The 27,841-nt window shown below is 39.2% G+C and overlaps 1 long non-coding RNA gene across 1 annotated transcript in view; it reads right to left on the minus strand.

Annotated features, from left to right (window-relative positions):
• LOC116270563 overlaps positions 1-6,523 on the minus strand; it is a 31,291-nt gene extending 24,768 nt beyond the window's left edge. Inside the window, exons 1-2 of the long non-coding RNA XR_004178669.1 lie at positions 5,428-6,523; positions 310-389 (exon numbers count right to left, since the gene is read on the minus strand). This is a non-coding gene — a long non-coding RNA (uncharacterized LOC116270563). The remainder of the gene's footprint in view (positions 1-309; positions 390-5,427) is intronic.
• Between the last annotated feature and the right edge of the window lie 21,318 nt (positions 6,524-27,841).

The raw sequence follows: 27,841 nt of genomic DNA on the forward strand, positions 1-27,841 counted from the left end.
TTCATTATGCTGTAAGCTGCTCCCACTGAATTGGGAAAGAAAGTGCATATGAGAGAGGAAATGGAAATACTCATTTGCTTCCCATACCTTCCCACCTTAATCGTTAGAACAACCCCATTCCTTTCTTCTACACCAAGACTTTGAAGATAAGTATATCTAGGCACAGATTTTCATGGCATAAAAACATCACAAATAAAAATACTAGTGGTGATTAGTAAAAACCCCTCAAACTGCACAAAATCGCATCAACTTGACCTCAAAAAACATGGCAAAATAAAAGCAATTGTTCTTTTAATATCTTAAACTCACCTGTAGGTGTTTTGCTGTTGATTTGCTTTGCAAAAATGGCAATTATCAGCTCCTGAACAAAAGAGCTCCTCCCACAATGCCTGAAAATATTAATTTAGGTACACTGAAAGGGGAAAACGCCTGCGCGTACTGTCTAGTTCATTAGTCAAGTAGAGCTAAAGGAGTTTAGTATTTGGTCCAATTCTCCATCTTTTATTCAAGTGAGGAGATGGATCATTATGGAGAAAATGTGCTCACACTGTGGATGTTTTTATATTTTGCATCTTCAGAGTCTGATAAGGGCACTATGCATTTAGGGTTTTATTTTTTAAAATAGTACCTTTCCTTTGTGTACAGTTCGGAAAGATCTGTTTGGTTTCATTTTTGAGGTTGTAATGGCATTCACACGAAGCATGGGAAATATAAATAGCATATAATGATAAAGGACTCATCACAGGAAACCAAGATTTAACCTCAGTGGAAATTACATGGGTGGGGGGTGGGGGGAAGGCAGTATTTTGTCTCAGACAGACCTAAATTGAGATTTACAACTGTGATACCTATTGTCTCGGGGCAAGTTTCTTAGCTCCCGCAAACCTTACTTGTTAAATGCTGGTAGGCCTTTACTGTTGGGCAGGAATTTCTGCGGAAACTATCTTAGGTTAGTTCACAGCTATAGTTCCTGAGCCCTCACCAAAGCCACAGAAAAAGTGTATTTTTCTCAGGTCTCCAAAATGGCTAAAATTGTTATTTCTATCCTAGAGATTAGAACAGAGCCAGACTCGAGAAAAAGTAACCTTTAACGGGCTGTGAAAGTAATTGCTGATGGGACAATGAGGACTAGGGGTAGAAATAGGGGAAAGGAAGGCAGCACATCTGATGACACCAGGGGTACACTGGGGCTGAGTGAGAGCTCTGATTTCGTTTAGTTTATATGATTGAGTACTTCACTCTCTCATTTTCTACTACCCTGGTGACGGGGAAGGTACACATACTACAAGCACAAGGCCCTGTAGACTTAGGCAAGTTTAAACCCAATAAATGGAATGGTCAGCTTTGCAGAACAAAATATGAAAGAGTGAGCCAAAAAAGCAACTAGTGGGGGAAAATCTGAAGGCTGTAGAGATGAGAAGAGAATAGGAACTTGCCACTTCATCATCAATGTTCATTCTGGTGTTCTTTAGTATGTGCTACACTCTATTCATGGCCTCTTTTTCATTCCCAATATTACTTGTGATTTCCCTTATTTGAAAAAAGTAATATTGCCAGAGGTTATCTGTCTTTTTCAAAAAACTAGTTTTGGCCTTTGTTGATTCTGTGATCTGTTGCTTTCTATTTTATTTTGACTTTTGTTTTTCTACTTTTTGGGTTTATTCTGTTATCTTTCTAACTTAAGTACATGCTTTGTTATTTTTAAATTATTTTGTAATTTTATAAATTTCTAAGTACTTCAGTTTAAGTCATCCCGGTTTTGAGTGTAGTGTCTTGATTGTGTAATACAGCTCCAAATGCTTTATTTCCATAATTTCTTTGAAGTTTGTTACTAAATTTATGATTAATTATTTCTTTGCATTACTGATTTCTAACTTAATTGCATAGTGGACAGAAAAGGTAGTATGTTTGATACAGACCATCTGGTATGTTGAAACTTGCCTTTATAACTAAGTGCATGGTCAATTTTGAAATGCCTCATTTTATGCATGAAAAGAATGAGTCTTTAATTGTTGTCACTAGCTAAAACTACCTGTCTGAATTCTCTATATTCTTAAATTTTGCTCCCCATGAGTTAATGGCAGAAATGTGAATTCATTGATTTTCTTTGGAATGTTATCAATTTGTTTTATAGTTTGAGGCTGTGTCATGTACATAGTTTAGGATTATTTTTATGGTTAGTGAATTATTTTTCTGGCCACATAGTAAGCTTTTTATTCTTAATGCTTTTTGCTTTAAAGTTTCTGCTTTCCGAAATATAAGACTCTCTGCCAGCTTTTTTTTTTAAAAGTATTTGGTGTATTTTATTCTATCTTCGTATTTTTCAACCTGGGTTCTTGAATGTTAGCTGTTTCGCTCGCACTCTGTCTGATTTACCAACATACTTGTATTAGTCCATTCTCATACTGCTAATAAAGACATACCCAAGACTGGGTAATTTATGAAGGATAGAGGTTTGTCTTACAGTTTAGCATGGCTGGGGGAGGCCTCAGGAAACTTACAATCATGGCAGAAGGAGAAGCAAACACAGCCTTCTTCACATGGTGGCCACAAGAAGTGCCAAGCAAAAGTGGGGAAAAGCCCCTTATAAACCATCAGCTCTCATGAGAACTCACTATCATGAGAACAGCATGGGGGGTAACTGCCCCCATGATTCAATTATCTCCCAGCTGGTCCCTCCCATGACATGGGGATTAAAGAAACTATAAGAAATTTGGGTCAGGACCCCACCAAAACCATATCAATACTTGAGTGTCATTCTGTGTTACACCTTATGTATGACTGTTTTGTAGAACATAAAGTCTAGGTATCCTGTCAGAATATCACGTCTTACGTATAACTTATTTAAAAGCTTACTGCATCACCAAAAAGCCATGATTTATTTACATACAGTATAAAATTAGGGTAAGAAACTCACATACATTAAAGCATGGACATTAATGCTTCTGTATAGCTACTATCAAAACACCAAAGGCCATGCAAGGAATCCCCATTTGCCTTCGTCCCAAGATCATATTTCCTTTCATTGTGTCTCTTGTGTGGTTCTTGGTGAATCGGATCATATTCTGTGTATTCTTAAAAGTTAACTTGACAATCTTCAAAAAGAAATTGAGTTTCCCTGTGAACATGATGGGTTTCCTTTGTAATTGAGTGTTAACAAAGTGAAGGTACTACTTGTATTTTCACTTCATTTTACATCTTGAAGCTTGTTTCAGATTTGATGTCCACTCATTCTCACCTGGCAACTTGTATCTTTGCTTTTAAGAAGCACAGCAGAGGTTGCAGGACATTTAGACTGTGACCCGCTAGGCCATCGTGTTGTCTTGAACAAGTCCAATCATCCTTCTGAGCCTCAGTTTTCTCATATCAAAAGTGGGGAGCTGGACCAGATAACCTCAAGTTCTGTCAAGCTCCAAATGGTGTGTTCTATGATTTTTTCCACATTTAAAATATTCCAGTCCTTGCATCTGTGTCCACCATGTTAAACACCATTGCATCAAATTGTGAACTTATTTATATTTGTAATCAAAGGTCAAATTGTTTCCAAATTCCATCCCTAGCCCTCATTTTTCTTCACTCCTAAATTGCAAGGAAAGTAGTAGCACTTTCTAGAACAATCAGACAATGTTATTCACCATTTCTCAAACTTGTTTTAGATATAGGGCCTTGGTCTGTTGTCTAGGCTGGAGTGCAGTAGCATGATCATATCTGACTGCAGCCCCAAGCTCCTGGGCTCAAGGGTTCAAGCAATCCTCCCACCTCAGCCTCCCAAGGAGCTGGGACTATAGGCACATGCCACTGCACCAGGCTAATTAAAAAGTTTTTTTTCATGGATGATGTCTTGCTTTGTTTTCCCAGGCTGATCTCAAATTCCTGGCTTCAAACAACTCTTTCACCTCGGCCTCCCAAAGTGCTGGGATTACAGGCATGATCTACCACACTCACCCTCAAACTTTTCAAAATGTAAGAAATTGTTAGGGACATGAAAGAATATAAAACCTGGAGTAACTGATTTACAGTGATTGCATGTATCGTTAGTTGGGATTGATTCATTCAAATCACATGTTCCCACATTCTCACTTTTCCAGTCTCTTCAGTCTGAGGCATGTTGAATGCCTTGTTACTTTTATGGTTTCTGTAAAGTCACAACGCTCAGCCCACAGTTGTTAAAAGAGGTAGGAACTGCCTCCAGGAAATTCAAAGCCACCTTTCTCTGACAGCTTCTTTTTGGGGTTTACCTTGCCATTAGCAGTGGCTTGTCACTTACTGGGTGACTTCAGGTGGGAAGGAGTGAAAGGGCATGGTGCCCACACATCCTGTTTATAATGAGTTGGCAGTTTTATTAAATTCAACTCTAATAGTTAAAGAAATTTTCTAGCCATGATTTAATGACTTTTTTTTTCTTATTTTATTGATTCCCTTTATAGCCACAATGAAGTCACTGGTACCTGTTTTTTAAACAGTTAATTTTTTTGACATAAATTTAAAGAATTACAGAAACCATAGAGTTTCCATACGTCCTTCCATTATGTTCTTATCTTCTATTACTGTATACAGTGTTGTGTTAACATCTTACCTAGCCACAATACATTGATCAAAACAAAGAAGTGTGTCTTGTTATAACACTATTAGCTTTTTAAAGTTACTAAACTAATATCACTTAGATTTTCACCAGGTTTTCAACTGTCATTTTTTCTGTTCTAGGATCCAACCCAAGATCTCACATTAGGTTCGGTTATCATGACTCCTTAGTCCTCTGGGACAGGTCCTCCTCCTTTCCTTGTCTTTCATAACCTTGACACTCACCTAGGGTTCTGCTCAGTTATTTTGTAGAATGTTCCTCAGTTTGGGTTTATCATTTTCTCATGATTATGCTGAATTTATGCACAAATGGGAAGGATACTAGAAAAGTTATGGGCCCTTTTTAAAACATCCTATTGGGGGTACGTGTCAAGTGTCTATATTACTCACAATGTTAATCATACCTTGGCTTAGATGATGTCTGCCAAGTTGCTCCACTCTGTTAACTATTTTTCCATTTGTAATTGCTGCATATTTGAAGGCAGATACTTTGAGACAATGCAAATGCCCCATTTGGACTTGAACTTTTACATCAGGCTACCCAAGACCTAATCTTCTATGGGTATAAAACTGAAGTTCTTAGGTTACCTAAACTAACAAGCACTCGCCCACTTTACCCAAAATAAATGCCTTCCACAGGCTCAGCTTAGAGGCTTACCAGAAAGATTGCGGTTTCCTTTCCATTTCAGACCCATATTACTTCTTACTGTCTTACAAACTCAGCTAATACACTTAATAGAATGCTTGTTATTTTTTATCCAGCATTTCCCCTGCATTTTGTAATGGGGATTATTTTTTTCAGATTAACTCTAACAACTTGCTGAAAATGATTATTGCTTTACCCACCTGCGTACATTGCCGCCAACGTACTTTTCTCAAGGCCATCATTGTGATACTTGTTTCCTAAACTTCTCTTGATTTGTGAACTCTTTCGTGTGAAAACACAATTGTGTAAAAATTTCTCATACCTTTAGTCAATCATTGTCCTTTCTGTTTTAAGAATAAAATTACATAAAATTGAGACAATCACAGGAAAGTCCTGGGCATATGGTCTCTACATCTATAGCACATTAATCACATAGCTTCTCCCTTTCTGTTCAGGGCACATGATTTCCTTCAACACAGCTACATCTGTGGATGTTGAGATCTATTTTATTGATGATGATGATATTAGGAAATGACTTTTGTTTCCAAATGATGAATAGAGAACAGATATACAGGTGCACTTAAGAAAACAGTTCTTGTGAACATTTCTCAAAAAATTGTTCTGTCATCTTATTGCTATTTTATTACATTGCCCATGTTTAACTTGTACACTGGTACCCTGTCAGCATGCTTTTTTCCATAGAGCTATTTTTTTTGACTGGTACCATCTGTCATTATAACTCATCTTCCATGCTGAATAGCTTTGCATGTGATGATTACTGGTTTCCTTGTCACTTGGACCTCACAGTTCTCCATGAAAGAGTAGGATCTTGCCATGGCCGTACTGATACCTGACTCATCTGAATTGCCTGCTGAGATTAAAGCTTGAAATGGAGAGTTGATCAAGTATTCTGTTTAGGCTGCGGTGGGGGTCGGGGCTATGCGTGTGTGTGTGTGCACTCACACATGTGCTCATTTGGAGAGGGCAGGCTAATTCCCATTGCTCAATAAAGCGAGGAACAGATGGCGCTGTCAGTTCTAGGCACAGCACAATCACACACCATATGAGCATTCCCAAACAGTGCTGCATATGCAAACCCAAGCTGCCAACAATCCCCCTGATATTTAAATCCCCAGAGCTCCAAGAGAACATATTTGCGCATTCCTTTGAACAGTGAAAATTGCTTGACTTTCTGCCTCCCCTCCAAATTCCTTCCCACTCCCTGCTCCCTGGCGTAAGTTAGAGATGAGCTTCAATGTTTAATTCTGAAATCAAGTCTTTTTTTAGTCATTTGTTCCCTAAAGCCAAGGGATACTAACACATTGTGGTACTGGAAATAAATGAGTGGGACTCTTCACAATAAATGTGAAAATTATCTGTTCTGTGAACAAGTATATGAAAAACTGTCTATGGGTAAATGGAAAAAGCCTAGATGTGGAATAGTGATGACATATACAGTCCTTACCTTCAAGCCACTAACAAATCAGAAGAGATAAGACAATGTGACCAAAATACAAGTTGGGACATTAATAGCATAAAGTGAAAAAACGTTTTAATAAGGGACATCACTTGTAGCTGAGAGGATAAGGAAAGCTGTATGGACAGTAGTAGCATTTGAGTTTGACTTTGAGAAAGTCTGCTTTAAGTTGAGAGGCCAGGGGGCTGTGGCTTACTAGTTATTAAGTAAAATGCATATATGTAGTACTAGAGTAATTCCTATTTCCATCACGAGTCTTTTCACCCATAGAAAATTAAAATGAGAAAAAATTAATCAGTGTTGAGAGTTGGGCATTTTCCGCTCATTGAAGAGCTCCTTTGCAACAGTTTTCCCTGTGTTTGAAAACTTTTGGTCCAACTAGAACTCACACTTCTGCTTAAGTGGAAGCTGGGAGTGCCACTTTGAAAAACTAAAGCTAAACATAGGAAATACTGTGATCCAACTAGTCCACTTCTATATATATTTACCAAAAGCTAAGTTCTAGGATATTTCTAGCAGTCCTTTGTAGTCCCAAACTTAGAAGCTACTCAAATGTCCATGACATTCAAATTGATAAATACATCATCTGAGGTGTTGGTGATATACTATTTCTTCCTCTTGGTTCGGTTACATGACTGTGCTCAGTCTATGAAAAATAATCTAATGGTACTTCTATGATACGTGCACTTCTGTAGGCATACTATATTTTAATAAAAATTTTAAAATATTTTCTCAAGTTATGATAGCCTAGATTTCTTGAGTGTAAAGTATAGAAGAATGAATTTAATTGGTCTTGCTTTTGATCTTTGAAACAGTTCTTTATCTTACCATGATTATGAAAACTTGACTTAGTCTGTAAACCTTCAATGGCTCTTCTGTACAGATCACACGTATTTTTCTACAACAGGGAAGTCTGAACTAGATCAGGATAGATTTTCTTTGGGCTCTTTTCCTTAAATATTGTTCAATAAAGTTCTGTCTTTACATTGCTTCTCTTTGCATTGTATCTCACCTTTATATGCTTTCTCATTTACCCTATGGCTTCAGTTTCCACCACTAAAGGATGATACGTTTCTAGCACTTTTCCCTCCCTAGCTCCAGAGACCCTGATGGCATTTCCACTAGTGTATCACAGGCCTTTAACATGAAAAAAATGGAGCTTGTTATCACCCCACTGTAACTTCCCTTTCCTGCCTGTAATGCCCGTCACAGTGAATGGTCCCACTGCCTACCTCGTGATCCAGTCAGTCATCTAAGACTCCACTCTTTTTTTCTTCGCTGCCTAGATCTAATTAGTCCACAAATTCCGTCAGTTCTACGTCCTACAGCACTCTTAAGCCTTTGTTCTCTTTCAGTTGGAAGCCCACTTAAAACAAAACTTGTGAAGCAAATGAATCTCCAGTCGCCAAACTCCTGAGTCTGAACCAGCCTCTTCCCACACGTCCACTCCTTCCACCAGTCTTTGTTTGTAAATGATACATCTATTCTTCCAGTTTCTTGAATAAAAATCTGAGTCAGCTTGACTCTTTTCTCTCACATACCCTAATGGATAGCTCTAGCTTCAGAATAGATCCAGAATCTGGCCATTTCTTATCACCTCTCCCATCCCGACCTCCCTGACCCACGCCAATCTCACATCTTTTTATGTTCCAGCCACACTGTCTAGTTCTCTGCCAGTACTTCATACCACTGTGTTTGCACACTTTCCTCTCATTGCTAGGGATGCCTATTCCCTTCTCACCAACCTAGCTAACTTTTCCTCATTTCAGGTGAGCACATACCATTTTCTTCAGAAAATCTTCCCTGGATCCTTTGGACTGAGCTAGTACTCTATTGATCTTTATATTCTGAGTGCCAAGTGTGTATTGCCTGGTATGTAGTTGATGCTCAAATTCAGAGACTGCTGATGAACTAACCTACTGAACTGTAATAAAGCCTTAACACATTTCCTCTTACAAACTTAATTGTAATAATCACACCTTATTGCAATTTTTGATTTGTCTATCTTCCTCACTGAGTTATGAGCTACTCAATGTTAGGAAATGTGTGTCTTAATCATTTTTGCATTTTTGTATGCCCATAGTAGTGTTTAAAAAAAATTGCTAAATGAAGATAAAAAAAAAAATTGCTAAATGAAGATAAACATAAATACCTGGGAGGGCACTTACAAATATATATTTCTTGTTAACTGCTATGGATTAATTTGCATGTCCCATAATTCATATATTGAAGTCTTAACCCCCAATTTGATAATATTCTGAGATGGGGCCATTGGAGAGGTAACTGGGATTAGATGAAATCATGAGAATCAATTAACTCATGAATCCCATCTGAATGGCTTATTGAGAGCTGTAGTTGAGACTCTCCCTGAAAATATATTTTCCCTACAAATTATTGCTTTGTCTTGACTGTACACTTCAACTGATTGGCAGGTGGCACCAATAAGGCCAAGATCAAACAGCCTGTCATATTACAAAGTCACAAATCCCATCCTTAGCCACAACTAGTCATCTCAGAAAAGTGAAAGAGAAGAACCCCCACCACTGGAAAATCCACCCAAAGTTCATTTCCTCTTGAGCAGGGGTATATAAATGCCATGCTTATAAATTAAAATAAAATATTGTTATACTTTCTTGTAACCAACTATTAACATTGATAGCTAATTGTTTCCCTTTTTATTGACTCTCAGGATTATAAATGGCTCATTTATCTTACCCCAGGTATTGAATTTTTACGATAGTTTTCAGAATCCAAAACTATTTACTTTGTGTAATTTCAGGAAAAAAATAGGGAATTCCTGTTAAGAATATTTATTTCCTACACTTTCCAATTTCTCTCCTGAGAGAATTGACCTGGGTAAGTTGATCCTGATGGAAAAACAGCTGGCGTACTTACTCGTATTTAGAGCTTGTGGTTTAATATCTTTAAGTCTAGCATATGTCTGTGGCAGAGCACACTGGGCAGCTGCATTCACAACACATGTTTTCTTGGACTGTTGCCAATGGCGAGATTGCAGACAATTTTAAGTTTGAAATCAGAAAGGCCTCACTCAGATTGCAACCTCCTGATTGTCTGATTTTTTTAAATTTGGAGAGTCGACTTAAAATTTAGAAATGAGGACACTCAGAGGACTAATCTAAAACAGACCAAGTAGGAAGTGATTGTCTAACACTTCCCCATAGAGTTGCTTCCAAGGAATCCCACTCCATTCAGTGTGTCTTGCGTTCTGAGTTTCTGCACTGTTTATTCCTAAATAATCAGAAAGAGGACAGAATGTTAGTGGCTGTGTCCCATGCTGTCAAAACATAGCTGTGGTGTGATTACAGCATGGTGAATGTTCTCCTTAATGAAAATAGAAACGACAACAAACCCAGAAAAATTCTAATTTGGATTGTACGACTTCATAATGAAACACATCAACTCACACCAGGGGGTTGCAGGCTCACAAAACAGTGCTCTACTCTTAAGTAATCACTCTTTCTTGCTTCCTGTGTCCCTCCTCTACCGTTTTCCTGGGCAACTACAACTACTGCATTTAGAAGCCCTTTGTTATTAAGAGAAGGGGGAAGACATTATTCTAGGGGTTTTAGGCAAGGTAGCAAGCTATCCCATTACCAAAATGATAAAATATTGACCGCATAGAACTGAAAATATCACCAAGTTTTCCCCAGGAGAACTTCCCTCTTTCTCCTCAGCAAGAAAGCAAGCCACAAGGTCAACGTGTTGTCCCAGCAGCTATAACATCATAAAGCTGATCCCACAGATGTTGACTGTGGCATCTCCCCAGCTCTTCTGTGACGGTGTCACACGAAGTGTTAGGTTCCAGCTCAAGCTGAGTTCCGAGGGGAAGCTGGGTTAGATGGGTGGCAGATAGATGAAAGACCACTGGTGGTGGAGGGGGGGCATAGGCAGGTGAAATATGGTTTTATTCTGCACCTCTTACACTGTCCACCTTTGTTTTGGCTGCCTGCTCCGGCTCTGCAGCTCCTGCCGCTCCTGCCGCTCCCATACTTACGGCTGCACTCCCTGGCACGCAGCTAGTTCCTGGTTCCTCACTGTCCGTCTGCAAGAGCTGTATCTACAGCGTCAGCAGGGCAGTTATACCTTTTGCAGACAATAGTGGCTTTGAGCCAAGTATGAGCTTCTACAAACAGGTTATATAACAAGTGGAGTTGTGCGCCTGCACTCTAAACTCACTGAGTCACGCTGGCCTGGGTGTCCGCCTCAGCCTATTCTTGACCAAAGCACATCCGTGTACCTAACAGAATAAAACATCCTTGGTGCTGGAAAGTCTGGAGAAACTGCTGGCTAAGTTGTGCTTGACAAGGAGTCGCCAGTGCACCAAGCATTCTAGAAAGGGGGGAGCCAATAGAATCACAAACTCATTAGGATAAATTCGTGGCACAATCCAGGCAGGTGGGGCTTCTCTTACATATACTACCACATTCTGCCATATCCTTCAGGCAAACTCTCAGCAGCTTTGCTGTCACAGCATTCTAAGGACCAGCCAAGCAGGGAGGTGAAGCTGGCTGCCTCCGGGAGGCTTTTTTTTCCCTGAGCAAGAAGCAGGGAAATCTGCAGCTGAGGCTCAACTCTCAGCAGACCTAGGGCTTTTACATGACCCTTCCCCGCACCCCGCACCCCGCACCCTTTGCACGGCATCTGATGCTTAAGACATTAGCCTAAAAACCTGTCAGTGAAGACTATGTATCTAGTCTTCAAGATCCTCAAGACGGCTGTCTCCATTTTAATCTGAAGCTAGTGTCTATTAATAGTTATGATTTGTTTTTGAATTTGTGGATATACAGAATGTTTTCCAGTTAAAATCCACTGCTGATCAAAATACCGTTCTATTTAAAAAGTAGAAGAATGTGCATACATCCAAAATTCAAACAAAACTCTATTACAAAAGAAAATGGCTATTTTCTTAAACAGTCAGCACAGGTCCACAGTCCTGGTGGCGAGTGTTGATCATTAGAGTTTCAAGATAAGCAGAACTTGATGCTGCATTTCATTTCCATCTCCTCTAGGTCTTGTCTAATTTTCTTCAAAAAGAGGTCTTTCAAATGCACTCAAACTCATATGCCTGAGTAAAATGTAATAGAAACGGGCTAAGCACTTAGGCGCTCTGTAATTCTACTCCTCCAATGTCTTCAATGAGAGGACATTTGATTAGTTATCAGGAGACACAACAAGAACTCCAAGGAAAGTCAGGTTCAAGTTGCCCTGATGTAATTACTGTTGCATATAATTAAATCATGTACAAAGACATTACATATTTCAGCAAAGTCCGTTTTAAGTTGTTTTAGCTCTTGAAAGACACTAATGCGAAATGATTTTCTCAGGTAAATGAGATTTAGCTATGTTGGTGGATCGACCAGACACAGCAGCTGCAGGTTTAATTAAACGTTTGCCTAACCATATAAAAAGACAGTGATATATCTTCATAGCATCTGGCAGCTTCACTATCCTCCAGTCATTCTTTAATTAGCATGCTGGTGAATTTAATAGAAAATGGCTTTAACTCAGAAGCAGATGGTTCTTCTGAGTGACAAGGGGAATGACAATTTCTGTCATGTTTGCTTCCTATGCAGCTTTCTAGTTTGGAATATCCTTCAGAGCACAGTTCTGATGAAATCAGGGGTCCTGTTTAATAGCTTCAAAAAGCAACCAATTCTGAATCTGGTTCTCTTGAAAAAGTCTGATTCATGAGCTTCAAGAGCTGTTTTCCTTTTCTCTCCCTGTTCATTTCTCATATTTTGTGATATTAGCCTGTTAAGTTAAAAATGGGTCTATGTAAATGTGTATAGTATCTCTGAGGTAGATAAAAATATATCCATTGGACACAATCCAGTCTCTGAAATGATTATTATCAGAATTTTAAAGTTGAGAAAACTTGAACCCTGTCTTCCTCTTAGTTTAGCGTAACTGCTGATTACTCTCTTGAGAGAAGAGGGAAAAAATCTTTGCTTTTCATAGTAGTTTTAGAAAGAAACGGGTAAGAGAAAATTCCAAGGAATAGAAAAAATGAAAATGTCCGTAATTGTTGGTGAGCTTTGGTTCTTCTGGGCCAATTTTTAGGGCCTTCTTTCATGAGTAAAACTCTTCTGGCTGGCATCTGCTTATTGCCCACCCTCTATGTGCTGTGGCTCTGTTGCATGTAGGAAATTATAAATAATTTAGTTCACCTTACATGGTTAAGATGGACTGGTGAAAAATGGACAATTTGTCTATTTGGAATAAGTTATTTCTCTGTGTATGCACTTATTTTCATATTTTCAAATTCAGCAGACAAACCAGTCCAAACCAATCATGAACAATCTGCATGTGCTAAGAGCTTCCGGCTGTGGTGATAGACACTTTATTTAAATTATCTCATTTGATTCTCACAATAACTCTAAGGTAGGTTGTTGCTAAACCGTTAGCACAAATGAAGACATAGGCTAAAGAGGTTATGTAAGTGGGAGGGCCCAGTTTGGGATGCAGTTTTCAAATAGCAATATTCTCTCTACTTGGTGCTACATTGTTTCAAGGCCCAGAGGCTATTTATTGCCCATTCACAGAACAAACATGTACCACATCTAACCATGTGCCAGACAGGTGATGGGGATCCAAAGACGTGTAGATCCTCACAATTGCCCTTGAGGGGACCCCTCAGTCAAGGGGGTGGAGATGTATAGTCATAATCATAATATAGAATGGGGAGAACTATGTATGACAAAGATGCCTTCAACTACGGTGTGATTCCAGAGGAGGGAGCAGGCAATTTTGCCACATATCACAAACAAATTGACATTGAATTGCAGAAGGTGCAGGGATTCTCCTGCGGCGGGGAAGGCTGGGTGTGGGGGCTTATTCCAAGCAGAGAGAACAGAGTTAATAAAGGCTTAGAGGTCTGGAAGAGCTTGAAATATTCCAAGCACAGACGGATGTTTCCACGAATGGAGCCTAAGAAGCATGAGCATAACAGAGGGTACCTGGCTCTTTGCAGCAATGTTGGTAAACTTAAATGTCTACTGATGCCAGATGAATAATAATGACAGAAGTGAACCATGTTTAGTGATAGGGTGTAGTGGGGACTTTGGCAAACAGTTTTTATGCTTCATTTTCTCAAAAAGAGATTTTGATTTTTAAAAAATGTTACGTTCTTATTGATCCAGAAGTCCACCTTTTAGGAAATTTATGTTGAAATTACACCTTCCTTATGCAAAATGACATTTGCATTCATCGCATGCATCCATTATAACGTTTGACAGAAAATATTGGAGAAAAAACTAGGAACTTTTTCAAAAAACACTGGCTCAATAAACTTGTTTCAAAATAAATACAACTTACTCAAACCTAAATAAAATTGAACATGTTGGAAAGGTGTATTCATCTCAGAAGCTGCCAGTTTGCAACTGTTGGGTGTGGGGGAACTGCTAGCTCGCTACTTGCTGATTACTTCAACCTCTATTTGCTTGCATTAAACACATTTTCCACTGGCAAGTTTGGGAAAATGGAATATCGTTTAGGGGCGAGCAGTACACACAGGATATTAAAGTTCCTGTTACAGTTTAGTTTTCTTGGGAGTTAGCACTTTGGAGGAAGATTTAACTTGAAATGCATTCACTTTGCACCTTTTGAGCAGTTATTTACACTTGCTTGTGTCAAAATGAAAGTGTTGAGCAACAGGAAAAGCCACAGACTTGTCTTTATTCAATTAACACAAAGAAAACTTTGGAGAACCTGGGGGATAGGGAGTAAGAAGAGGGGGAAAGAAAGTGAGGACTACCCTGGTTAATAAAAAATGTCAGCTCAGGAGTCCATGTGCCCTAACAAAGCATCTCTTCTCCCCTAGGTTTTTTACAATTACATTGTAAAATCTGGATTCTCATCAGGACACATTTTATCAAAGAAATGTATGTGGAAGAAATTCTATAATTTCTTCTGTAATTAAAATATAAAGAACCAGTTAGTCAAAGCAGTGCATTCTTTTTCTTTTAGGAATTTAGGAAACTGAATTTCCCTGTATACATTATTGCTAATCAAATTTTGCTTAATAAAGCTTAATAAAAATGTGTATATATATAAAAATAAGGAGTATGTACACCCTGCATTCCATAAAGGAATTGGGTCATCTTATCAGAAATAATAGATTATATTTATCATCAGAACCCAGTCTGTTTCTAAGTGTGATTTAGCCTGGTCCATAGGAAGAAATGTGTTTTTTCATTATAAAAACCTTTTCAAAAGACATTTCATTGTAAGAGATATACAAATGATATTTAAACATATGAAACGATCCTCTATTTCACTCATAAGAAATGCAAATTAAATGTACATTAATATACCATTTATTACCTACCAGTTTGGCAAAAATTTCAACACTGTTGATATACTATCAACAGGGCTTTGGGAAAGCAGGCACTCTCATACATGATTGTTGGGAATGCCAAATGGTATAGCCTTTGTATTAGTCAGGGCTCTTCAGAGAAATAGAACCAATAGAGTGTGTGTGTAGAGAGAAAGAGATTTCTTTGAAGGAATTGGCTCACACTATACTAGAGGCTGGCAAGTCCAAAATCTGCAGGGTGGACCAGCAGGCTGAAAACCCAGGAAAAGCTGATGCTGCAGCTCAAGTTCACAGCCTGTTAGCCTGGAGAATTGTCTCTCCACTCCTGCTCCTCAGGGCAGGCTAGTCTTAATGCATTTAAGTGAGCCAGGGATTCATGAGACCATATTCAGAATTGCTTAATCAAGATCTCAAGCACTTTGAGTTCTCCTGTTATTCTACTGTCATTCAAAATGTGGATGACCTTTTTCTCCCCTAAGTTTCAATGATTTAAAAAAGGTCCAACACAGATTCTATGTACCTTTTGGCTTTTTTTCTTTTGCTGCCCCAAAAGGGATACAAGTTGTCAAAAATGTGAAATTATCAGATATAGTGTCATATTTTGCAGTCATGATTTGCCTCTGTATCAAATCTCTTCCCTCTAATTACAACATATCCAAAGCTTTCTTAAGTCAGTTACCAAAAAGAGAACTCGGGGAGGAGCTCCAGTATCACTGGCTGTTTTAGGGGGGTAGAGTGGGAAGAGATTAGAAGTGGAAAGGCTCTTAGAAGGCTAAATATAGCAAATGATTCCCAGGGCCTGAACTTAAGGCAATGGCAGCAGCAAGAAAATAGGGAAAGTAGAATAGACGGTTCTTGGAGATGCCCAGGTCTCTTGCTCAAGCAGCTGGATGGTTGCATTATCCTCCAGTATCTCCTTCACAGAAAGTGACCATCTTGGCTTCTGTATAAAATACTAATACCAAAAAGAACCATACAACAATAAAGTTCACATTCTCAAAGAAAAAATGCACTGCTTTGACTTAACTGGTTCTTTAGATTTTTAATTACAGAAGAAAGAAATTATAGAATTTTTCTTCCATACTAGGGTGAAACATAAAACTCAGTTTTTGTGGCATGAGTTGGAGGCTCGGTGGAATTTAGGTCCAGCAGGATCAATTTTGACATCCAAACACTTAGGACTCACTGTTGCAAAGCACCAGATGAAAATGAGGTCTCTATAGCATCATGGCACCACTCTACAGTCATTTCGATATGGAAAATTAATGATTTCTTTTCCATGGGAAATCTGATGCTTAGAGAGCGGAGCAGTGTTAATATTATCAGGGAAAAATTTATAAGCTCTGTATCATTGCTTGTCTGTCCTGTGAAGAGTGGTGGACACATCCCACCAGGGGAATGTGTGATAATGTGCAGATTCACATGAATGCACACTTACACCCTTTGGTTTGAAGATTCAAGTTGCAGCATAATTCAAGCCAATCAGGAAAAAAGCTAAAAGATAGGGGCAGGGGATGGAGACAATTCACTACATAATATGTACTCATATGTCCAAGGTATATTGTTATGGTAGATTTTATTCAGATTATTCACTGCCTCTTCTCAAAGTGAAAGTTTTCCTAGGGGCCCTTTCTCTGTTGTTTCCTGCAGGAGGATTACACATTCCTGTCCTGTTCAGGTGGAGCTGTGTAACTTATTTAAATCAATAAAATTTCAGTGAAGTCATGTATGTTGTTTCTGAGCAGAAATTTTAAGAGCTAGTGAATAGCTCCCTATCTCTCTTTGTTGTCTGCTTGGAGACCAGTAAATCCAGAATAGGGACTTTCCCATCAAAATATGGAGCAGAGTTTCAGCTGACCCACAATGGCTTATTTACATGAGTGAGAAATATGGGGATCTCTTGTTACTGCAGCATAACTTAGCCTAAGCTGACAAAATTGTATGGCTTACTCCATCAATTATGCTATGTAGTTAACATAGTCTTGCTACAAAATCCCAGTTAGCATTTAAAAAAAGCATTTATATCTCTCTTGCTTGCAGGTTGGCTGAGGTCCAACTTGTCTAGATTGGGTTTGGCTGACCTTGGCTTCAGGCTTAGGCTGAGTTCAGATGCATTCCACGTTTTACTCATTCTGAGATTAGGTTACCCTGGACATATTCTTCTCATGACAAAAGGAAAGAGCACAAAAGGACAACCCCAAGTCTATAGATGTGTTTTAAATGGACTGCTTTCATCCCATTCAGAACATTCAATTGGCCAAAGCAAGCTCCCTGGCTAAATCCAGTATCGGCTAGGCAAGGAAATAGACCCTGCCTCTTGTAGGGCAAACTGCAAAGTCTTATGACTAAGGTGGTAGATAGAGAAGGAAAGCGTAGACAACAATGCAATCCACCACTAGCTGGATAATTATTTATCAGCAGGTTCAGTGGGAGTCCCTTGAATTCTGTGTGCTCCTGGCATGAGCCGCACCATCACCTCTCTCCCTGTGAGACATTTACAGCCAGAGAGGATCCAAATTCTGTGAGGCTGAGTTTTATACATTTTGGAGTGCTCTTTTCGAGTAAAAGATCACAAAATACCAGGCAAATTTATTGCTAGCTTCTCCTGGGGTCCTCATAAGGGCCCATGCAAATGAGGGTCTTTGAAACTGAAGCTTCTTTAGCTTCTCATTAAATCAGCCCCTGCTCACAGGTTCACCATAATCTTTCTTGTGAACAGTCGCTAAAATCTCACTTTTGTGTTGACCGATTTATGTCAGTCCTCAAGAAGGTGAGGATTTCCGGATCATCCCACAACGCGTATGGCTATACACATGGTCCAAATGTTACTTTCTCAAAGAGAACTTCAATGAGCTTATGAAAAATTGCTTCTACCCCATAGATTCTCCATCCCTGTCCTGCTGTCCTGCTGTCCTGCTGTCCTGCTGTCCTGCTGTCCTGCTGTCCTGCTGTCCTGCTGTCCGTCCATATTGCATGTCCTTTGATAGACCTATCAATAATTCATATTACATATTTTATGTATTTCTGTATTTTCTGCCACTAAAATATAAGCTCCATGAGGGTAGGATATTTCATCAGCTTTGAACATTAATTTTTTAGTGTTTAGAAAAGTGCATGGGACATAGTGTGTTCTTAATAAAATGTATTGAATACTTAAAGGAAAGAGTCATTTTATTCCAATGTGTGTTGAGAAAACAGAATGGAATTAATATTAAACATATTACCAAGACAGAGCTGGAAAGCACCTTAGAGATCATAGTCAAGATTTCTTACTTTGCAAGGTTTACCAATTTATGAAGTACCTAATTTCTGGGATTTTGCAGGCATGGGCATTTAAATGTAAACCTGTTACATCAGTCTTTTAAGTTCCAGGGTACAAGTGCAGGATGTGCAGGTTTGTTATGGGTAAACGTGTACCATGGTGGTTTGCTGAACCTGTCAGCCTAGGTATTAAGCCCAGCATCCATTAGCTCTTTTCCCTAATGCCCTCCTCCTGTACCCCACCCTCCCCCAGTAGGCCCCAGTGTGTGTTGTTCCCCTCCCTGTGCTCATGTGTTCTTGTTGTTCAACTCCCACTTATAAGTGAGAACATGTGGTGTCTGGTTTTCTGTTCCTGCATTAGTTTACTGAGGATAATGGCTTCCAGCTTCATCCATGTGCCTGCAAAGGACATAATCTCATTTCTTTTTTGGCTGCATTAGTGTTCATGGTGTTACAAGTACCACATTTTCTTTATCTAGTCTATAATTGGTGGGCATTTGGGTTGATTCCATGTCTTTGCTCTTGTGAATAGTGCTGCAATGAATGCTTCAATGAATGCTTCAATGAACATACTCATGTATGTATCTTTATAATAGAATGATTTGTGTTCCTTTGGGTATATACCCAGTAATGGGTTTCCTGGGTCAAATGGTATTTCTGGTTCTAAATTTTTGAGGAATCGCCACACTGTCTTCCCTAATGGTTGAACTAATTTACATTCCCACCAACAGTGTAAAAGCATTCCTGTTTCTCCATGATCTCACCAGCATCTGTTGCTTCTTGACTTTTTAAAAATCGCCATTCTGACTGGGGTGAGATGGTATCTCATTGTGGTTTTGATTTGCATTTCTCTAATGATCAGTGATGTTGAGCTTTTTATCATATGTTTCTTGGCCACATGAATGTCTTCTTTTGAGAAGTGTCTGTTCCTATCCTTTGCCCACTTTTTAATGGGATTTTTTTTCCCCAGTAAATTTAAGTTCCTTGTAGACTCTGGATATTAGACCTTTGTCAGATGGATAGATTACAAATGTTTTCTCACGTTCTGCAGGTTGTCTATTCACTCTGATGATAGCTTCTTTGCTGTGCAGGAGCTCTTTAACTGGATCCCATTTGTCAATTTTTGCTTTTCTTTCAATTGCTTCTGGTGATTTCATCATAAAATCTTTGCCCACGCCCATGTCCTGAAAGGTATTGCCCCGATTTTCTTCTAGAGTTTTTATAGTTTTTGGTTTTACACTTAAATCCTTAAGCCATCTTGATTTAATTTTTGTATAAAGTGTAAGGAAGGAATCCAGTTTCAATTTTCCGCATATGGCTAGCCAGTTCTCCCAGCACCATTTATTGAATAGGGGATCTTTTCCCCATTGCTTGTTTTTGTCAAGTTTGTCAAAGATCAGATAGTTGTAGGCATGTGGTCTTATTTCTGGGTTCTCTATTCTGTTCCATGGGTCTATGTATCTGTTTTTGTACCAGTACCATGCTGTTTTGGTTACTGTAGCCTTGTAGTATGGTTTGACATTGGGTGGTGTAATGCCTCCAGGTTTGTTTTCTTGCTTAGGATTGTCCTGGCTATGTGAGCTCTTTTTAGATTCCATATGAACTTTTAAGTAGTTTTTTTTTCTTTTAATTCTGTGAAGAATGTTGATGATAGTTTAATGGGAATAGCATTGAATTTATGAATTGCTTTGGGCAATATGGCCATTTTCACAATATTGATTCTTCCTATCCATGAGCATGGAATGTTTTCCCTTCTGCTCGTGTCCTCTCTGATTTCCTTGAGCAGTGGTTTGTAGTTCTCCTTGAAGAGATCCTTCACTTCCCTTGTTAACTGTATTCCTCGATATATTATTCTTTGTGGCAATTGTAAATGGAAGTTCATACATGATTTTGCTCTCTGGTATATAGGGATGCTTTTGATTTGTGCACATCAATTTTGTATCCTGAGACTGCTGAAGTTGTCAGTTTAAGAAGCTTTTGGGCTGAGTCAATGGGGTTTTCTAGATACAGTATCATGTCATCTACAAACAAAGACAATTTTGACTTCCTCTCTTCCTATTTGATTGAATACCCTTTATTTATCTTGCCTGATTGCCCTGGCCAAAACTTCCAGTACTATGTTAAATAAGAGTGGTGAGAGAGGGCATCTTAGTATAATATTGGCTGTGGGTTTGTAATAAATGGCTCTTATTATTTTGACGTATGTTCCTTCAATACCTAGTTTATTGAGAGTTTTTAACATTAAGGTTGTTGAATTTTATTGAAGACTTTTTCTACATCTTTTGAGATAATCATGTAGTTTTTGTCTTTAGTTCTGTTTGTGATGAATTACATTTATTGATTCATGTATGTTGAACCAGCCTTGTATACTGGGGATGAAACCAACTTGATCGTGGTGGATAAGCTTTCTGATATGCTACTGGATTCAGTTTGCCAATATTTTAGTGAGGATGTTTGCATCAATGTTCATCAGGGATATTAGCCTGACATTTTGGTTTTTTTGTTCTATCTCCACCAGATTTTGATATTAAGATAATGCTGGCCTCATAAAATGAGTCAGGTAGTTTTCAATTGTTTGGAATAGTTTCAGAAGACATGGTACCAGCTCCTTGTGCCTCTGGTAGAAAACAGCTTTTTTTTGGTGGGGGGGGTGTTGGTAGGCTATTACTGCCTCAATTTTGGAACTTGTTATTGGTCTATTAAGGGATTTGACTTCGTGGTTCAGTCTTGGGAGGGTGTATGTGTCCAGGAATTTATCCATTTCCTCTAGATTTTCCAGTTTATTTGCATAGAGGTGTTTATAGTATTTTCTGATGGTTGTTCATATTTCTATGGAGTCAGTGGTGGTGTCCCCCTTATAATTTCTGATTGTGCTTATTTAAATTTTCTTAGTCTCACTAGTGGTCTATTTAATTGATTTTTTTTTTTTTCTTTCAAAAAACAGCTTCTGGATTCGTTAACTTTTTTGAAGGGCTTTCATGTCTCTCCTTCGGTTCTGCTCTGAGCTTGGTTATTTCTTGTCTTGCTAGCTCTGGGGTTTGTTTGCTCTTGGTTCTCCAGTTCTCTTAATTGTGATGTTAGGGTGTTGATTTGAGATCTTTTGAGGTTTTTGATGTGGGCATTTAGTGATATAAATTTCCCTCTTACCACTGCTTTAGCACCATCCCAGACATTCTGGTACATTCTCTTTGTTCTCATTGATTTCAAAGAACTTCTTGATTTCCACCTTAATCTCATTATTCACCCAGATGTCATTCAGGGGCAGGTTGTTCAATTTCCATGTAGTTGTGTGGTTTTTAGTGGGCTTCGTAATCTTGAATTTTAATTTGATTTTGCTGTAAGCTGAGAGACTGTTATGATTTCACTTCTTTTGCATTTGCTGAGGAGCATTTTACTTCCAATTATGTGATCAACCTTAGAGTAAGTGCCATGTGGCACCAAGAAAAATTTATATTCGTTGTTTTAGGGTGGTGAGTTCTGTAGATATCAGGTCCCCTTGGTCCATAGCTAAGTTCAAGTCTTGAATATCTTTTAATTTTCTGTTCAATGATCTAATACTGACAGTGGGGTATTAAAATCTCCCACTATTATTGTGTGGGGACCTAAGTTTCTTTGTAGGTCTTTAAGAACTTGTTGTATGAATCTGGGTTCTCCTGTATTGGGTGCATATATATCTAGAATAGTTACTCTTGTTGAATTGAAGCCTTTTCCATTATGTAGGGACCTTCTTTGTCTTTTTTGACCTTTGTTGGTTGAAAGTCTATTTGTCAGAAACTAGGATTGTAACATTTGCTTTTTTCTGCTTTCTATTTGCTTGGCAAATTTGCTTTCATTCCTTTATTTGGAACCTATGTGTGTCTCGGCAAGTGAGATGTGTGTCTTGAACACAGCACAAGGATAGGTCTTTTCTTTTTATCCAGCTTGCCATTCTGTGTATATTGGGGGCATTTAGCCCACTTACATTTAAGGTTAATATATCATGATGCTAGCTGGTTAATTTTGCAGACTTGCTAGTGTAGTTGCTTCATAGTGTCATTGGTCGGTGTACTTCAGTATGTTTTTGTGGTGGCTGGTAATGGTTTTTCCTTTCCATATTTAATACTTCCTTGAGGAGCTCTTGCAAAGCAGGTCTGGTGGTGGCAAAATCCCTCAGGATTTGCTTGTCTGAAAAGGATTTTATTTCTCCTTTGCTTATGAAGCTTAGTTTGGCTGGATATGAAATTCTTGGTTGGAAATTCTTTTCTTTGAAAAATGAATATTGACCTCCAATCTCTTCTGGCTTGTAGGGTTTCTGCTGAGAGGTCTACTATTAGTCTAATGGGCTTCCCTTCGTAGGTGACCTGGCCTTTCTTTCTGATTGCCCTTAGTATTTCTTCCTTCATTTCGACCTTGGAGAATCTGATTATGTGTCTTGGGGTAGATCTTCTCATGGATATCTTACTGGGCTCTCTGGACTTCTGAATCTGAATATTGACCTGTCTTCCTGTGTTGGGGAAGTGTTCTCCTGGATGATATCCTGAAGAGTGTTTTCCCAACTTGGTTCAATTCTCCCTGTCTCTTTCAGGTACTCCAATCAGTCATAGGTTCCGTCTTTTTATGTAGTCCCATAGTTCTCAGAGGTTTGGTTTATTCCTTTTCATTCTTTTTTTCTCTGATCTTGTCTGCCTCCCCTATTTCAGCAAGATAGTCTTCAAGCTCTGATGTTCTCTCTCCTGCTTGATCAATTCAGCTATTAATACTTGTGTTTGCATCATGAAGTTCTTGTGCTGTGTTTTTCAGCTCCATCAGGTCATTTATGTTCTTCTCTAAACTTTTTATTCTAGTTAACAGCTCTTGTAATCTTTTATGGTTCTTAGCTTCTTTGTGTTGGGTTAGAACATAATCCTTTAGCTCAGTGAAATTTGTTGTTATCCACTTTCTGAAACCTACTTCTGTCAGTTCATCTCAGCTGCAGCCCCATTCTGTGCACTTGCTGCAGAACTGTTGCAATCATTTGGAGAAGGAGGCATTCTGGCTTCTGGAATATTCAGTATTTTTGTGCTGGGTTTTCCTCATCTTCGTGGGTTCATCTACTTTTGATCTTTGAAGCTGTTGACCTTTGGATGGGGGTTTTGTGGGGTCTTTTTTGTTGTTGATGTTGCTGTTTTTCTTCTAAAACAGGCCCCTCTTCTGCAGGCCTGCTGGAGTTTGCTGGGGGTCCACTTCAGACCCTGTTCACCTGGGTATTACCAGTGGAGACTCCTGTACACCAGAGATTGCTGCCTGCTCCTTCCTGCAGAAGCTCCATCCCAGAGGGGCACTGACCTGATGCAGCTGGAGCTCTCCTGTATGGGGTGTCTGGCAACCTCTGTTGGGAGGTCTCACCCAGTCAGGAGGCATCAGATCAGGGACCCGCTTAAGGAGGCAGTCTGACTGTCCCTTAGTGGAGCTGGTGCACTGTGCTGGGAAAATCTCCCTCGTCCAGATCGGCCGGACTCCTCAGAGCCAGAAGGCAGGAAAGATTAAGTACTCTTGAACCTGAGACGGTGGCTGCCCCTCCCCCGAGGTACTCTGCCCCAGGGATTATCTATAAACTCCTGGCTGGAGTGCGGGAATTCCTGCAGGGAGGCCTTGCCTGGTGAGGAGGGATAGATCCGGGTCCCACTTAAAGAAAGCAATCTGGCTACAATTTGCAACAACCACTGTTCTGAGCTGTGAGGAGTACCACTCAGTCCAAACCTCCCTGTCTGCCTAGCACTGGCAGGGGAAAACCACCAACTTAGACCTACAGTAATGGCGGTTGCCCGTCCTGCTGGGAACTCAGTCGTCTTAGGCAGACTTCAGGCCTCCGTGCTGGCCAGCAGGGATTTCAAACCAGTGGGTCTTAGCTTGCGAGGTTCCGTGGGAATGGGACCCTGTGAGCGAGACCATTTGGCTCCCTGGCTTCTGCCCGCTTTCCATGGGAGTGGGTGGTTCTGCCTCACTGGAGTTCCAGGCGCTGCCAGAGTATGTAAAAACTCCTGCAGCTCAGTGCCTGCTGGAAAAGCCGCTGACGGGAGCAGATGTCATGGGTCTGCCCAGTTTTGTGCTTGAGACCCAAGGCCCTGGTGTGGTGTAGGATCACAAGGGAATCTCCTGATCTGTGGATTGCAAAAATCCGTGGGAAAAATGTAGTACCCCAGGTGTGGGTAGCACAGTCCCTCACCACCTCCCTTGGTTGGGTGAGGGAGGTCCCTTTACCACACGCAGCTCCCGAGTGAACTGTCACGCCCCGCCCCCTGCTTTTTCTTGCTCTCCGTGAGTCATGCCAACTGCCTAGTCAGTCCCAGTGAGATGAACTGGCTAGCTCAGTTGGAAATGCAGAAATCGCTCTCTTGCGTTTGTATTGCTGGTAGCTGCTGACCGGAGGAGCCGTTTGTATTCGGCCATCTTGGCCCAGCCCTGATTTTTTCTTTCTTTTTTTTTTTTTTTTTTTAAAAAACAGTTTCGCTCTTGTCGCCCAGGCTGGAGTGCATTGGAGCTATCTCAGCTCACTGCAACCTCCGCCTCCCAGGTTCGAGAAATTCTCCTGCCCCAACCTCCCAAGTAGCTGGGATTACAGACGCCTACCACCATGCCTGGCTACTTTTTGTATTTTTTTAAAATTAGAGATAGGGTTTTACCGTGTTGGCCAGGCTAGTCTCGAGCTCCTGACCTCAGGTGATCCACCTGCCTCGGCCTCCCAAAGTACTGGGATTACAGGTGGGAGCCACCATGCCGGGCCTATTACATTAGTCTTTTAAATGTAGCCTATGGAATTTAAACACAGTACCATAGTATTATGAGCCATTAAAAAATAAACTATCAGTAAAAAGTTTTCTATAATTCCTCTTTTTCCTCTTTACATATCATTTCCTTCCTTTTCAGAGAGGTATCATAATTTCTTATTTTTATACTCGAAGGGGTTTTATTGATCCCCATATCATAAGTGTATGCATTTAAATTTTAATTCAAAAAATTTCTGTGACATTAAGGCTCATGATTTTTTTCCTTCTGGTCTAAGTTGTTATAATTATTAAAATTAGTCAAAATGTCATAAAGGTATTACATATACAGGTTGAGCATTTCTAATCCAAAAATTAAAAAATCTGAAATGCTTCCAAATCTGAAATGTTCACGACATGAGAGCGGACATGATATTCAAAGGAAATGTTCATTGGAGCATTTCAGATTTCAGATTTTCAGATTGGGAATGTTTCACCAGTGAGTATAATGTAAATATTCTAAAATCCTTAAAACGTGAAACACTTCCAGTCCAAACCATCTCAGATAAGAAATATGTAGCCCCTTTTTAAAAAGAAATTTATTAAACATAGAAAATAAAAATTTATTAGAATCATCTCTCTTAAGATGGCTATCCAAAACAGTTATGTATATTCATATGTATGCCTGTGTGTTAACTACAATGAGATGGTATTCAGCATTGATTTTACTTCCATTTAGCATTTTGTAAGCAAAATTTCAAAGAAAATCCATTCACTATAATAGATGGAATAAAAAGTTTTATTATAGGAATGTCATTTGATTCTTTGAATTACTTTTCAGTTATATGCCAAAAATCATAGTGATCTATGATCAAAATTATTTTTTATCCTGTCATCTGACAACTTGATTTCATTCTCTTTTAGTTTAGCTGAAAGCAACAAATGGGAGACCACCAGAGTTGTAAAAGGACTTGTTTCTTTCTCAATACCAAGCTAATACACTGACTTTTCCCTTCGTCTGTTGCCCAGGTACTTCTACACTGCCCCTGTAAAAATATGCTGTGACAGAATTTGATAGGGTGACAGCAGGGTAGGTTATATTCTCATAGAACCCCCAGCTCAGAAGGGCCCTGCCCTTGGTTTAATGCACTGCTCACACTGTCTTGAAATTCTTAATTTCAAGTGGCTTCACATTTTCATTCTGTATTAGTTCCTGCAAACTATGTCACTGGTTCTGAGAGGTCTACTTTTCTTTCATAATGTAGGAGAAGAACTATGGTAAATGAGGTGGTGGGAAAGCAGAAGTGGTTTGGAACAGGCACATTCCCGGGATAAACAGTTTTTACAAAAGAATGCATGAGAAATTTGAGGATCTGGAAATGGAGCTCTTTAAAACTCCTTAGAAAACCCTCTCATAACCTCCAAGGGTGTTTGGGTACTTCATTTTGAAGACCACTACTTTTCTTCCAGTAGGCGTGTTGTATGACTGCTAGGCCTGCTGGATTTTTACACTTCACTGAGAAAAGAGACTATGTTTTTTTAAATCAACATCACACAATTTGAACATGACTTGATTTTTATGGATATTATCAATACAAATTATTACTAATATACTTTATGCTGTGCAACAGAACTCCTAGCATATATTTTGATAAGAATATTTGTGGTAACTACTTCTGAAGGTGAAATGTAGAGTCTTGATTAGAGAATTCAAAAGTCTGTGCCAGCATAAAAAGGAAATGACATGTCCTTTGCAGGGACATCGATGGAGCTGGAAGCCATTATCCTCAGCAAATTAATGCAGGAACAGAAAGCCAAATACTGCATGTTCTCACTTATAAGTGGGAGTTGAATGATAAGAGCACATATGGAGAACAACACACACTAGGGCCTGTCAGAGGATTGGGGTAGGAGGAGGGAGAGCATCGGGAAGAATATCTAATGGATGCTGGGCTCAATACCTAGGTGATGGTATGATTTATGCAGCAACCCTTGGCACACGTTTACCTATGTAACAAACCTGCACATCCTGCACATGTACCCCTGAACTTAAAAGTTGGAAAATAAAACTCAAGTTAAAATGACAACAAAAAGAGAATTCAAAATTCTGATTAACTTCCCCTATGGTATAAATGAGAATGAATTTGTACCCAGTTATGACTCTTTTTGTACTGAAATATTTTGAATTACCACACAATGTCAGAACAACCAACAGATGTCTACTCTATCAAAGCTTTCTGATTCCAAATTTAATGCTATTCTTTACATGCAGTACTAGTGATTCAGACAGAATACCCCTCCCCAAGAGAGCATAAGGGAAGAGGGACTGTGTGGCAGTCACAGAGCTGGACTGAGTAGACAGGTGAAGGTCTCCCAGCTCTGACAATCTTCTTGATTCACAGCATCCTGGTTTTCGTTTCAGACTTTGTGTGTTTATATAATTTTGAAAATGATTAATTCTTCTCTAGATAAAGATATCATGTAATGAAGTATTTTCTTTCTTGCAGTATATCCAAGAACAAATGCTTAACATAGACAAAATGAAGCGAAAATACCCTAGGTAATAGAAGGGATACAAAAGTACTTACCTCTAGTAATGGTGAGGAAAAGTGAAGCAATTGGGTTATGCCAATACTGGGAGATGGAAAGATACTAAAAATGGCAGCTATTGAAACTTACGTAGAAAATAACACCATCTTTTTTTCATGCACTTAGTGCTTATGAAAGATTACTGTACCTGAGATGACTTGGGTTCTAATCTCAGATCTCCAATTTTATGAATCACAGAACTCCTGTAAGACATAATTTTTGCTTCTGTA

Source organism: Papio anubis, chromosome 15 (genome assembly GCF_008728515.1).
Source record: "Papio anubis isolate 15944 chromosome 15, Panubis1.0, whole genome shotgun sequence".
Classification (NCBI taxonomy): Eukaryota; Metazoa; Chordata; class Mammalia; order Primates; family Cercopithecidae; genus Papio; species Papio anubis.